The sequence below is a fragment of the Lactuca saligna genome, chromosome 6 (assembly GCF_052625555.1).
Source record: "Lactuca saligna cultivar CGN05327 chromosome 6, ASM5262555v1, whole genome shotgun sequence".
NCBI classification, from domain to species: Eukaryota; Viridiplantae; Streptophyta; class Magnoliopsida; order Asterales; family Asteraceae; genus Lactuca; species Lactuca saligna.
Genome location: NC_136422.1, coordinates 168,463,059 through 168,478,422, shown reverse-complemented (window position 1 = coordinate 168,478,422; position 15,364 = coordinate 168,463,059). Strand labels below are relative to the sequence as shown.

At 34.3% G+C, this 15,364-nt stretch overlaps 1 pseudogene; it reads right to left on the bottom strand.

Annotated features, from left to right (window-relative positions):
* Positions 1 to 11,199: 11,199 nt before the first annotated feature.
* LOC145001902 (aspartic proteinase CDR1 pseudogene) lies at positions 11,200 to 12,576 on the bottom strand (annotated as a pseudogene).
* Positions 12,577 to 15,364: the final 2,788 nt, after the last annotated feature.

Below are 15,364 nucleotides of genomic sequence, written 5' to 3'. Positions count from 1 at the left end.
GCTGGTGCTATAGGGCCTTGTCGATATAAGTAAATGTATTAATTGAACTTTAGTATTTGGATATTGGAACAATAAAGACAACATATACTGTAATGAATGATATATTGGATATGATTCGTTCATTAAATAATTGTTGTGTTTTGTATTAGCATGTTTAAATCCTTGAATAACTAGGTTATTCTAAATGTTCATAGTCGTTCATAGTTGTGGGAGCATCTATGATATCATACTAATATGAGTGGATTGGTGGATTCTCATGGAGATGAGAATATCAAAGAGCTTCTACAAACTTCATAGGTAATTGATTAGGAGAATAAGTATTGGACTTGACCCACATCAAAAACACTTTATGGATCATAGTCAAGAGCGATGTTTTGATCAAGGTTTTATCTTTTTAATCTTAGACCTGAGATACATATTTGGGACTTGAGGTGATACATTTTTATGCTTACACATGGTTTAACATTGTTTCGTAAAAAGCAATCATAAGGGATATTGTTGGGTATGACATGAACTGTATTGATGGGCGTATATAGTCAAGATGATCTTTCTATTCTTAGACATGAGATACATATTTGGGACTTGAAGTTTAGGAATTGTTGTGCTTAGACATGGTTTAATGTTGTTTCGTAAAAGGCAATCATAGGGGCCATCGTTAGGTATGAAATGAACAACATTGATGGGTGTATGTAGTCGAGATAGGATTTGTCCCTCTTATTCATTGAGAGCATGACATCTAAGGCCTTAGTTAAAGTTGAACAGTAAATGAGATTGATCGCAATCTATATCTCATGTTTGACATGATGTCTGGGACAAATGGATAATTAATACCATACCTTTAGTAACAATTGTAGCTTAGATCTCATGGAATTGGATGTTGATGAAATGGCACCCTTCATATGTTTTTAGGGGCACTAGCCAACTGCTAAACGTTAGCTACTGTCTATGTCAGTCTATAATGAATCTTGTGCAAGTGGGAGATTGGTGGATCTATATGCCCAAGAATCATTGTGAAGTGATATTGTTAATAATATGTAATCCTATAGGTTCACACCTTTATCAAGTTGGCACATTTTGTATATTTATTATTAATATGATTATTAATAAATAATATCGATTCTTCTATTTTTATTAGGAAATAATTATTGTTTTGTGAAAATAACAATTATAAGAGAGTATTACTAGTTATTATTTAATATGGTATGAATTAATATTTCATGCATAACATTTTGGACTAGTTGGATTTTTTATCTTTTACCTAAAGACAAAGTTTACATTTTATAAACTTGGAGTTTATAAAAAATAAAAAATATTACTTTTGAAAAGGCGTAATGATGGTGTGGGAGGTTGCTTTTTCAATCTTCCACCTTTTTTCTCCCATGCTTCGAAAGGCTACCATTACTTTAGATTATTTTAATGGTTAGGCCTTACTTTTCATGGGCTACATAAGCGATGCATGAGGCTTGCATTTTTGCAAGAGTGAAGTTCTTCTTCTTCCTCTCTTTTCTATCTATAACCGTGGGTTCTTCTTCTCTTCTTCCTCTCTCTCTTTTGAAGTTAGTTTTGTGTTTAGAAGACCTCTTGAGTTGTTCCCTTTAGTTCTTAATTGATTTAAGCACTTAAAGGCTTTAGAATCAAGAATACAAGAAGGAACTAGCATTCCAAGTGCCTTATTCTTGATGGTGGATACTTGTAGAGAAATCATACACTTTGATTTTTACTATCTTCATCAACACCCGAAAACCAAGTGTGTTCAAAGGATTCAAAGGTTATCTCTAAAACATCCTGTGTTTATTTTTATTTCATTCTAACCTCTATAAATGGATCCATGATGGTGTGGTTTTGTTATGAGCTAAAAATAAATTTGTTATTTTTAAAGTCTTCCGTTGCTGGTTTTTGTGAAAAACAAACATTTCATATCAAAACCCAACAACATGGATATCAAGGAAGGAAAGAGTGTGAACTCCCACAATAGCCATAATCTCAGTGCAGAATGTGCCTAGACGCTCACTAAAAATCTCCATGATCCCCTCTTTGACCAAACCGAAGATCACAGGTGTCTGTTCCAAAATATTGCGAGTGATCTCCGACAAGATGAACTCCTGCATCCGCTCATCAATCGGCCCAGTGCCAACACCTGATCCCAAACACGATTCTCCACCACGAATGCTCATCACCATAGTAAAAATCAATCGTACAATAATCAGAACATACCCAAAAATCCTCATCCATAGGCTTCCTAGATTCTCCGTGACTCCCCTCGATTCAAGTACGGATCCTATTCTTTTAGTTGCCTGATCATGTGGAATAGGAAAGTGTCGCTTGTTGCCAAGATTGGAGTTTATTCATTATTGCTTAGTAGTGGGTTAGAATTAGATTTGAATAATTGTTGCTACTCGTCAGATATAGAGAGAAACAATATTTCTTTTCATGGTTTGTATAAACAAGGTTTTAGATTTTCATTTAATAATGAAATTTGTTCTACTAATGCTTTTTATAATAGTAAATTTTATTTTGAAGCATTTCCTTATAATCGTATATATGAAACTATGATGGTTGTAGACAACTTAGGAAATAATGTATTGCATATTGATACGTCCAATGGTTTGGACAACGCATGCTTGTGGCATTGTCGTCTTGGACATGTCAACAAGAAGCGCATAGCCCAGCTCCAAAAGGATGGAATGTTGGATTCATTTGACTTAAAGCCGGATGACACATGTGAATATTGTTTACTTGGAAAGATGACCAAGTCACCTTTCACTGGTACTTGTGAAAGAGGCGAGGGTTTGTTGGATCTCATACACACCGGTGTATTTGGGCCCTTCAGATCCGCCATAAGGGATGCTAACTGCTTTTATGTGACTTTTGCCGATGATTATAGCAGATATGGATATATCTACTTAATCAAGCAGAATTCAGAAACCTTTGAAAAGTTCATAGAGTTTAAATAAGAAGTGGAGAATCAGCTGGAAAGGAAAATTAAAATGCTCCACTCCGATCGAGCTGGTGAATATCTTAGTATTGAGTTCCACGACTATCTTAAGGAGTGTGGAATTGTTTCACAATTGATGCCACCTAGGACACCATAACGTGTTGTACATGGATTCATTCCATGATGAGTCGAGCTTTGTTACCTATCTCATTATGGGGGTATACCTTAGATACTGCCGCCCATATCCTTAATCTAGTGCCAACTAAGAAGGTTACCAAAACACCTCACAAAATGTGGACAAGGAAGGTTCCCTTGTTGGCACATATCAAGGTTTAGGGTTGCGAGGCTTTCATAAGATGAGAGATTCACGACAAGCTTGAACCTCATAATGAGCGTTGTATTTTCATCGGCTACCCACATAAATCCTTTGGATGTCTCTTCTATAGACCGATTGACAATGTTGTCTTCGTTGCGAGGATAGGGGTTTTCCACAAAAGAGAACTCATATGCCAAGAGGACAGTGAGAGGCAAATTGACCATGTAGACATTCAAGAGTTATGTGATGAAGGAACCTCAAACACTAGCGTTCAACCCAAGGAGGAAACTCCTGTTGAACCAGTTGACGATTCCGTACCTCTAAGACATTCCACTAGAGTTAGTGTTCCACCTGTGTTATATGGTTTTCATATAAGAGATGAAGGTGATACGTTTATTAGTGATAGTACATTGATAAATTTAGATGAACCTAAAAACTACAATGAATCCATGGCAGGTCCCAAGTCCACAAAGTGGAAGGAGGCAATGGACAGCGAGATTCAGTCCATGTATGAAGACCAACATGGATGTACCAGGTCGCAAGACATTCGGATGCAAGTGGATCTTCAAGAAGAAGACCAACATGGATGGGAAAGTACATGCATATAAGGCGCGATTGGTTGCGAAGGCCTTTACTCAGACTCCTGGAGTTGGCTATGATGAGACCTTCTCAACAGTAGCGAAGATCCAATCTTTTAAGAGTTATGTTAGCCATAGTTGTGTTTCATGATTATGAAATATGGCAGATGGATGTCAAAACCACTTTCCTAAATGGAAAGTTTCCTGAAGATGTTTACATGAGTCATCCAGGGGGTTTCGTCAATGCGAAGTACCTTAATAGAGTGTGCAAGCTTGAGAAATCCATTTATGGGTTGAAACAAGCGACTCACAGATAGAATCTTTGTTTCGATGAGAAAGTCAAATAGTTTGGATTTTCAAGAAGCTAGGATGAGTTTTGTGTGTATATCAAGGTTAGTGGGAGTATAGTTAGCTTTCTGGTTTTGTATGTGGATGAAATACTACTCATAGGAAACGATGTCCCAACCTTGCAGGAGGTTAAGTCCTAGCTTGGGAAGTGTTTCGCTATGAAGGACCTCGGGGAAGCTGCTTACATTCTAGGGATAAGGATATTAAGAAATAGAAGTAAAAGACTAATAGGACTTAGTTAAAGTACCTACTTGGATAAGGTGTTGAAACTTTCAACATGGAGAATTACAACAAAGGAGAATTGCATATCCATAGCAATACTAAACTGAGTAAGACTCAAAGTCCAAGTACCGATGCCGATATAGCATACATGAGCCGAGTACCATATGCTTCCGCCTTGATGTGGCCTTTGCTTTGAGCATGGTCAGCAGATATTAGGGGAACCCTGGTAGAGCTTACTGGACTGCAGTAAAGAACATTCTTAAGTACCAACGGAGGACTAAGGATTGGATCCTTACCCTCGTGGGAGTGATGACTTGAGAGTAACAGGTTATAGTGACGCCCGCTTTCAGACTGATAGAGATAATTTCTGCTCTCATTCGGGCTGGTATTTACCCTAAATGGAGGAGCAGTAACATGGAAAGTTCCAAACATGAGACTGTAGTTGACTTAATGTGCGAATCATAGTATACAGCAGCAAGCGAAGCGTCGAAGGAGGCAATATGGTTGAAGAACTTCATCAGATGCTTTGGAGTTGTACCAGCTATAAAGGATCCTATGGAGATTTTCTATGACAACGAGGGTGCGGTTTCCTTAACCAAGGAACCGATGGATCATGGCAGATCCAGGAACATCGACAGAAAATATCACTTCATAAGACATCGAGTAGAAGATGGACTCCTCGTAGTAAAGAGAGTATCATCAGAAGAGAACCCATCAGATCCTCTTACAAAGGTACTTAGTAGGGTCAGGCACTTGCAACATGCTAGGAGTACTAGGCTGAAGGACGATATTAGTTTTAGTGATTAGATATCTATTTAGAAACTTGTAATAGATAAAATGTAATTGACATTTGATAATTAAATAAAAGGAGCTTTATTTATGAGTGAAGTTGATGTCTTGTGCCAATCGTTTACTATTGGTTCATTTTGCATGTTTTGACTTCTAGAATAATAAGATTAATCAAATTTTCCACAGTTGATCATACTTTGGTAGTAGGTATTAAGGCAAGACTTTCATGAATTGACTTGTAGATTGTCTTAAGCGTTTACACACATCAAACATTTGCTACAAAGTTCATGAGTGCTCCTAAAATAAGATTTGAGTATTGAATTAAATCCATGCTCACATGAATCACTTCATGGAATTTATCATGAGTGATTGTGAGATGATAATATCATATAGTCTTCAAACCAAGATATATGAGTTGTTGATTATGAGTTGGTTGTACATTGATAGTATGAAAACACATCAGTAACTTGGTGTTACAAAATGTTTTCTTGTGTATAATTTAACAAGTAATTAGTACAAGCATATAAGTCGAAGTTTATCTATTCCTTTTATCCTAAGAGGATTAAAAGCGATATCTTGGGCCCCTTGATGATTTTGTTTCGACTTATGTGTTGGGCCCGGTCAAGACTAAATTGATGTGTTTAATTAAGTTCTATGTCACACAAAACAGAAATCAGGAAATAAACTGTTGGACAATAAGTATGAATTTATTCCATGAGTTGTCCACACGATATATTGAAGAATAGAGGATTATATGATCCCTTGTCTAAAGGACGCGTCAGAGTTCGACGACGGCTTTTGAGAGCTATGATTGCTAATCGGATTTTGAAGTTGCATTGGCAGTTATAGTTATTAAACTTATCCAAGTGGGAGACTGTTGGATTAGGTGTCTAAGCCCATAACTATAATTGGTATGTACTTGACCCGATAGTACCATGGTCCATTTGGTTTGCTTTCACTAGAGCAATTTGATAGGATAGATATTTGAGAAAGAAGTTATTTATGATTTATTAATATTTTATAAGAATAATATATTAATTGAGAAATCATATTATTTAATTGGTATTGATCAAGAATTAATTTGGAATTACTTTAGTGATCAAAAGAGACTAATTAAATTAACGGGGACCAATTATGTAAATCAGTGATACATATAGTATGGACTAATGATCCATGATTGATTAGTAATGGACTAAGCATATCTGAGAGTTCATGAAGTGTTAGTCCAAATGAGTTATTGGATTAAAAGCCTAAGTGAATGAATTAGGGTTTACAAATGACCCTTGGAATTCTACACTAAAAATGTAACCCCTAAGCCCTAAAATCGGATACAAGTGTATTGTAAGAAGAAGCTAGCCGATTTTGGTGCCTCCAAGCTCTCTCTTGTTGTCCTTCATTGTTCTTGGTGTTTGTAACTTATTTGAGGCATCACATTTGAGGTGCTAAGATCTTGTAAAGCCAAGTTCTTCAAGCTACAACAAAGAGGTAAACATCTTACTTGGTTTTATGTTTCAATTATTAAAGTTGTATGCTAGTTAGGCTTCATGCTTTGGAAAAATGAAAATTTGCATGTATAAATTGAGAAAATTTAGATCCAAAGCATTACGGTTGTATGTGCACCATAGAGATGTTATAGTGCTCAAAACCTATCACAAACTACATGTATTCTCAGGAGATTAAGCTAGAAAGGAGATGGGCAAGTTCCCGGTGATGCAGTAGGAGGCCTATGTGTTTTATTTTGTATCGTACCTCTACCTTCAACACCTATGTAGCTTAATTTACCTAATGAATAAAAAGTAAAGTTTTCATAATAATTGTGTACTGTTCAGTGTGACTTTGTATTTATCATCCATCTTCCTAATGTTACACAACTCAACGTTTGCGTCACCGGCCTGGGGTATGATAGTCAGAGGATTTGGGAGGATTCTTGAGGAAAGTACCACTACAAGAAAATATCGATATTGTTGGGGAAGATTGCTATGGAACATATGATATCTAATTGCACTTCACGCTCCAAAATTTTGATTATTCAATTAATCTTTCATGGGCGAAACAGATGATATCTCAATTGGGGAGAAAACGGAGAAATCTCATATGACCCAATATATCTGACAAATCGCACTATATGTCAACCCAAGATGCATCTTCCTCTCAAGGACTTCGAAAAGGTACTTTTAGAACACCAATAGACATTAAATGAAATAAAAAAGAATTCAGTACTATATTTTACTTTGATGTGGAAACGTCACAAAACCTTTATTATATTTATAATATTGTACTTTATCCTAATCATATTTTACTCATAAATTAGAAAATTTTATAAAGAAAATAAAAATAAAAATAAAAACATAAGGGAAAAATTATTACGTATAATATCATTTAATGATGAACACGCATGGAAAGATTCGCTCATATCAAATGACATTGTATTTTGGTATTTAACGAGTATAGAATAAATATTCTTTTATTTGTTCCTACGAATAAAATTCGTTACATGATTTCTTTTTCATAGGACATGGTGGGGTAGTTGGCACCCACATATTATATCATTTTCTTTTAGTAAATAAATAATAATAAAAGTTAAAAAAAAAAAAAACTCAATAAGAGTAATTAGTCTTTTTTATATTGATTAGGGATTAAAATCCTAACAATCACAAACTATAGGATGATCCAAGTTAAAAACTCTTTATACGGATCATTAATACATATTATCCCAAACTATAGAAACCATTGATGTAGCATTATATTTACTTAAACTTTTTATACGGATCATGGCTAGGTTGGGCTCTTTTTTCTTTCTTCTCTTCTTGCTTGTTCAAAAATAATAATAATAATAATGATAATAATAATAATAATAATAATAATAATAATAATAATAATAATAGCTAATATACTTTGGGCCTCAAACAATAAACAAATCACGGCCTAACAAAAGATGCACGAACTGTCAATACTGTCAGATAGATTCTAGAACTTGTGTATCCACAACGGATTATTGTGAGTTTTTGCATTAAATAAAATGGTTAATGAGTTTGCCCACGGTTTTTTATTTATTTATTTATTTATTTATTTATTTTTTTTTTACATATTACATCATTATGGATTTTTATAACCGTTTAAAGATAGGTATTTTATCATTTCATCTAAGTTTTTTATAATTTATATTAGTATCTAGTTAGATAGTTTTTATCATTTCATCTTGTGATTTTAGTTGCCCATTCACTATAACCATGGTTTCAATTGAAATGTTACATAACATTTTTTGTCATTTATAGAAAAATAAATAAATAAATAAACTAATAATAATCAAAGCCTTACTGATTAAAGTTATGTTTGGCGCACCACAGCTAGCTGATAAACTAGTTTATTTTTCGATATTTTTTAAGTTGTTATGTTTAGCAGCTAAAAAGTAGTTTATAAGCTAACGTTTTAAAAATTATTTAGACTAGTTTTTTAAAAGTTTTTTTTAGTTTCCTAATATACCCCTTAATTAATTAAGAAAACATATTTTTTAAATGTCCGTTTATATCATTATATAATTTTCAGATAGTTTATAAGCCCAGAACCAGTGTCAAAGTAAAAGAGTATTCCCGATAAGTAATGGGGTATTCTCGATAAGTGATGACATATAAGGGATACCCCATTGGTGGAGCCATTACTTATCGGTGATACCTCATTACTTTTCGCGGATGCTCGTTTACTTTGATCCTCACTAGCTTACAAGTTATCTGAAATTTATATAATGACATAAAAATACTTTCAAAAAACATATCGTTTTGATTAATTTAGGGGTATACTTGGAAATTAAAAAAAATTAAAAACTAGTTTAAATAGCTTTTTAAAATACTAGCTTATAAGCTACTTTTTGGCTTGTCAAACATGACAACTTAAGAAATAAAAAAAAAAAAAAAAAAAAAAGTAAACTAACATATCAGTTACCTGTGGTGTGCCAAACATAAAGTTAATCATTAAGATTTTGATTATTACTAGTTTTTTTTCGTAAAAATGATAAAACAAAAAAAATGTTATGTAGCATCTCAAATAAAACTGTGGTTGTAGTGTATGAACGATTAAAATGAGAAGATAAAATGATAAACCATCTAATTAGATACTAATATAAATTATAAAAGAGTTTGATGAAATGATAAAAATATTGAAAATATGGACCTAATGTAAACAAAATTAAAACCTTATTACATCTTTTTAAACGGTTATAACAACCATGTCGTTGTAATATGTATAAAAAAAGGTCTTAGAGACCTAATGTGGACAAAATTAAAACAATATTACCTTTTTTAACGGTTATAACAAATCATATTGGTGTAATATGTACAAAAAAAAAATTAAAGAACATAATTTGGACAAACTTAAAACCTTATTATCATCCTAAAGTCATTCATTTTTTGGATAAACATAAAAAAACTGAAATCAATAACCATATACTTACTAATGTTTTGTTATTTTATTAAAAAAAACATAATTATATGTATTTTTTCTTATTTTAATTTTTGTATCATATTATCTATTTTATTGTACTTTTATTTTTTATGCTACGTAGTTAATTCTATTGTTAGGTAGTATATGCTTGAAACTACTCGTTTCTTTAGACTGTTACCCCACTTGTTACACTCGCTAGAAGGCCTTGAACACCGCCCCCTAGCGCTCGCTAGGGGACGCTAACCTTTGTTCGTTACAAACTTGGCGATAAGGTCATCTTCAATGGTAGTTTAATGGGAAGTTTAATCCCATTAAACTCAAAATCCCCATTTTGGGTTAATAACATGGCACTTAATAGAATTGGGAGTTCAACTCCACACTCTCTCTCCTCTCACACATATAAATGATGTGGTAATCCATTAAATTGTATTGTGTTTAATGGAATGTAGAGTTTAGTATGTAAAATTGTATTGTGAGTGGAATGTACATGTGACAATCCATTAAACTCATTTGAGTTCAATGCATTGAAGATGGCCTAAGAGAGAATTGGAAGAGTGGATCTGATTGGTCGAATAACTAAAATCAAAAGTCAACTTTCTCCATTTGTGGTCCGCCGCTCCCACCACTACCACCGATCTACAACCCCATGCTTACACTGACGTAGTTCCGGTGGCTTTCGACAAAGATTCCGGCAAACCGGTGGCCAATTCCGTTTTTGTTCCAGCGAATAAGGCCGTGGATTGCTACTGTTTAAGACTTGCTGCAGAAAAGGACGATGGCTTTTTGAAGGAGATCGTGGAGCATGGGGGCGGGTGTATGAGACAATGAGGGGATGAGGGTAAAACCTAATTTGGATGGAGTGGATCTATTCTATGGGCTATTTCGTATGAATAAGTCAAGAGTAATTTTAATTGCTTTTTGTTTTTATTTTAAATGTTGATTTTTAGTTTCTTAACATCCATGGCACACGAGGATTTACTCTACCACGATCTACTACCATTTGATTGTATGTCAACAAGAATTTTTAATTGAATTTTGTTTTTTTGTTTAGTTATTGATTTTTCTTTTTAATTTCCATAGGCACAATGATATTGTACTCATAAGCAACATAGAATTTCCATGGTATTGTATTTTTTTTTACGTAAATCATATTTAAGAATGACTCAACGTATGTAGTTTTTAAAAGACTACTAATTTGTTTTTTAATTAAACAAACCATATATAATTAATTTAATAAAATATGTTCAATATTTGAGTATGAAAAAGTTTGTGTGTATAAAATAATTAAATTAAATTAGAAAAAAAAAATCAATAAAAAATGAAGTGCTAACAATGTTAGCACCATTTCCTACGAAATGCTAAGGTTAAGTGTTTAATGAACAAATATGAGTTGACATTTAAAAAACTAACGTAGCAAGATGTTAGGAGTATTATCACTCCTTTCGATCTTAGTATATATATATATATATATATATATATATATATATATATATATATATATATATATATATATAAACGAAGAGAGACAAGTGCACAAAATGCAGTACAAGTAATGTAATTTCAAACACGTATTATTTAATTTATTCAAAGGAGGTAAAATTCTCCTACGTGCTAACCTACTACATGTCTCATGCAGTCAGTAGGCTTAAAATAAACCCTCTCATTTACCAAATCATATCCCACCAACAAATTCTGTTGTAACAAATTCCCAAAAATAGCCAAACCATCCGCCGGAACAATCGTCAAACAACTCAACCCTTTTTGCACTTCCAAAAATGTACTAGTCGCCGGCAACTCCACGTCAGCACCGTCAAACCTGAATGTCATATTCGGAACACGTGTCAACTCCAGATCTCTGTAACAAACCTCTAACAATCCTTGTGGGTCCTGAACAGTTTGAACTCCAATGGCATCAGTCAAAGCCGACGTCAACGCACTATAGAAATCCGGATTGACAAGTGTGAGTGTCGTACCAGAATCTATTACAATGTTACCTTTGACAACCTTATTTCTCGAAAAAGATCTCTCGTATGACACACTAGTGTTTCCAACCAACACGCTTTGTAATGTAAGGTAGTAGTACGTCGATGGCTCTTTTGGCACAATGGGAGTTGAAACGACGTTTAATGCGTTGACTTTAGCAAGATCACCGAAGTAAATCTTACTTGTTTGGTTTGTGATGTCGTTAAAGTGTGGAATCAAACAGTATGAAAACTGTCCCTTCACGACTGAGTTTAATTGGTTGACTACAGAAAGTTGGCCGCCACCAAGACCAATGATCCCAGAAACATTCTCGTTAAACGTGCCGTTATTATCATGTCCACAACCAAACACCACGTTTTTCATATGGGTTAACCCGAACCAAAAAGTGTCCATAGCAAGGTCACCTGATGTGTAAGACCGATCCCCATACATCATTTTGTAATGGCACGTGTTTTGTGAGTCACATGCTGATTGGCTTTCTTCTAGGGCTTCACATCCCTTTGATTGGCATGATAGTTGTTGATAAGTGGATGAAGAAGAGGGCACGAGATAGGGCACACTGATTTGCTTGTAGCAGTTCTGGCAAGGTTGACACTGGGCCCACGTGAGGTCGGACCCGGTGTCAGCAACTCCAAGAACTTTTACAGGTGGGGTTCCAATCTGGATTGACATTATGTATTCCCCTGGGACCTCATAAATGTTTGCTTCTATTTTCGTGGTAAAACCTGCCCTTCTTGAAAGCGTGGAAGCTCGAGAAATGGACCGATTGAAAGCATTTTGAACACGGTTTGATCGGGAATGAGTTGGGTTGTAGAGAGGTGATAGTGGAGAGTCTCTATGAATAAGATCAGCTGTAAAACCTTTAAGTTTTCCACCGCCACTACTGCCGTCGCTGTGGTGGTTTGATGTAGAGAGAGAAACCGAAAGTGTGAGTAAGAGATGGAGAAGAGCGAGAGCTTTCATGTTTAAGAACTTAAGATGACTATGAAGGATAAATGAAGATTAGATCGATATTTATAAGGTAAAAATTAAGTAATTTAATATGAAGTTATATGAATTTGGAAGGTCAAAAGTTAATTACGTTAATTGTTAAATATTATAGGAAGGAAATACTTATATATGCTTAAATAGTTATTACAGCAATTATTTGCATATATAAATACAATCAGTATACTCCCCTTAACGTTTCGGTTCAAAATCGAAATATGTTCCATATATATATATATATATATATATATATATATATATATATATATATATATATATATATATATATATATATGAGTCAAGTCATACATAAACTTTAAATATTATATAAATGTGTGACTAAGCCAATCAACTTATAAAGGTATTATAGTAATTTGGTTAAATAAATTAATTGATACCTTAATTAAATCCTATCTTTACGGAAGATAATTTAAATTACAAAATCAAATCCCTATATTTACGTATTAATATCATTTGTTGTGTAAATTACCATCTGCGATCTTTCCACGATCACTATAATTCAACCTTCATAATACAACATCAATCATAAGCAACAATCATCAGTCGTGAATCATCTTTGCCGATCAATTTCTTCACATAGACTTTGCAGGTATGTATCATTCTTTTTTCTTTATTTTCTTATGTTACCCGTATATAAGTATCAAAATTGCGTAGATATGATGTATTTTTTTTCTTCTCCGTTTGTCCTCTCTGCCTTTTTTGATTATGCTATTCATATTTTGCAAGAAAAAATTGTCATTGATGTTTTTTTTATTATGTTATACATATTCAACAAATAGAAATTTGTCACATTATGTTATTCGTATTTAGCAAGCAAAAATTGTCATGGATGTGTTTTTTTTTATTATGTTATCCATATTCAGCAAGTAGAAATTTGCTATGAATGTATTTTTTTGAGAATTGTAGATATGGGCAAATTTTGATTATTTGTGCTACTATTTTTTTAGTTGGTGAGGTTTGTTGCTAATATCATACTTATATCCAAAAAACTCTCAAAGTTTCATTATCAAGATAGATAATAGAATTAAGATTTTGTTTTTGACATTGTGAGGTTGTTCTCAAAACAGTATAAATTAGTCTTGTGCTAAATGATTGAATTCTTCTATGACCTACTGTTTTATTTTGATAAATTACTTGTTTTTATGCTAATTTAAAAAGTCAAATTGGTGAACAGGTAGTAGTTGATATCAATCAGAGAAAGATGGAAATACAATATGTTTATGGTGGCATTCTTATACAAGTAGATAGTAGGAGAGAACAGTAATGCAGGTAGTAATAGACATGGATCGAAAACACTGGAAACACAAAAGTTGTAAACATTGTACCTTACCAAGTCGTTGGTGGAGCGTGTGTGGGTAACCGGCACACTAACATGGACTAGTAAGAGTGCCAAAGGGTGACTTAATGTTTATCATAGATCGGTGGAGCGCGTGTGGGTAACTGACACATCGATTAGGTTCATAAATATTAAGGGTATCAAGTCAATTTGCATGGTTATTCATTTGACATCCCCAAAATCTCGGCCAGAAAAGACCGATTTTCATTTATGCTTTTAAAATAAATTCAGAGTAAATCCTTTTGATTTAAAAGAGTTGCGGAATTTGTTCCCAAAAACAAAATGTGATAAAAGAATGTTTACCAAAACATTTCATAAAAGAAATGTATTTTTCATTATATAATCAAAACTCGGGGTGTCATGTTCCGATACAGACCAATAAGCATAAACGATAACATTACAAGTCATTCGACGAATATATACATATACAGACTTGTAAACAAAACAACTTGATGGTTCATCCATCTTACGCCCTTGCGCCACTTCCTGTAATACAAATAAAACTGAGTGGGTCGGGCTTGGGAGCCTGGTGAGCATATAGAGTTTTCAACCCACAATAAATAATTAAATTAATTATTATCAATCAACAATAACCCAGTTACCCATTCCCGTTATTCTCACTTTACGTCCCTAAAATAACTAACACAAGGGAGCTAATCTAAGAATATTTTCATCGGGGTGACAACACATGCTGCGGGGGTTCCTCAGCAATATAAGTCAAATAAGGCAACCATGAGGGGGATGGAATACAGCGAATGAACACCCAAGTTCATTAAAACCTACAGGTTATGAGCCTGCTAGCGGGCAGAGCTTCGGCTCGGAAACCGCACTTCTCGGGATCTCGGGACTTGCTTCGGGACTCGGGAATATTACCGGGGCTTCGGGATATTTCTGGCATGCAAATCGAGGCAAAACGGGAGAGAGAATGGAGAAAAATAGCAAAGAAACTCGGCCGCCTCGCATCCTATTTATAGGAGGCTGATGCCTCAGAGTACGCGGGGCGTACGCCAGTATGCGGGGCGTACGCCAGTATGCGGGGCGTACTGGTCCGAAATCGTCATTGCGTTCGTCATCCGAAGTCCTCGAGTGCGAGTGTCGACATCTTCGCTGTACGCGGGGCGTACTCCGGATGAGTCCGGTGACTCGTCTTCGGATAAGGCCGGATTTAATAATTAATTTTAATTATTAATTATTTAATAAACTTCGAAATTTCATATCTCCTTCATACGAACTCCGATTTCGACGTTCTTTATATCCACACGAAGGTGAGACTACGCTCTACAACATTCGTTTAGACTCCGTCGGCTAATTTTGACTTTATTTTTATTATTTATTTTTAATAGGCCGGGACAGAAAATTTCTTTATAATTTCATAACTTCTTCGTTTGACGTCCGTTCTCGCCTAACTTTTT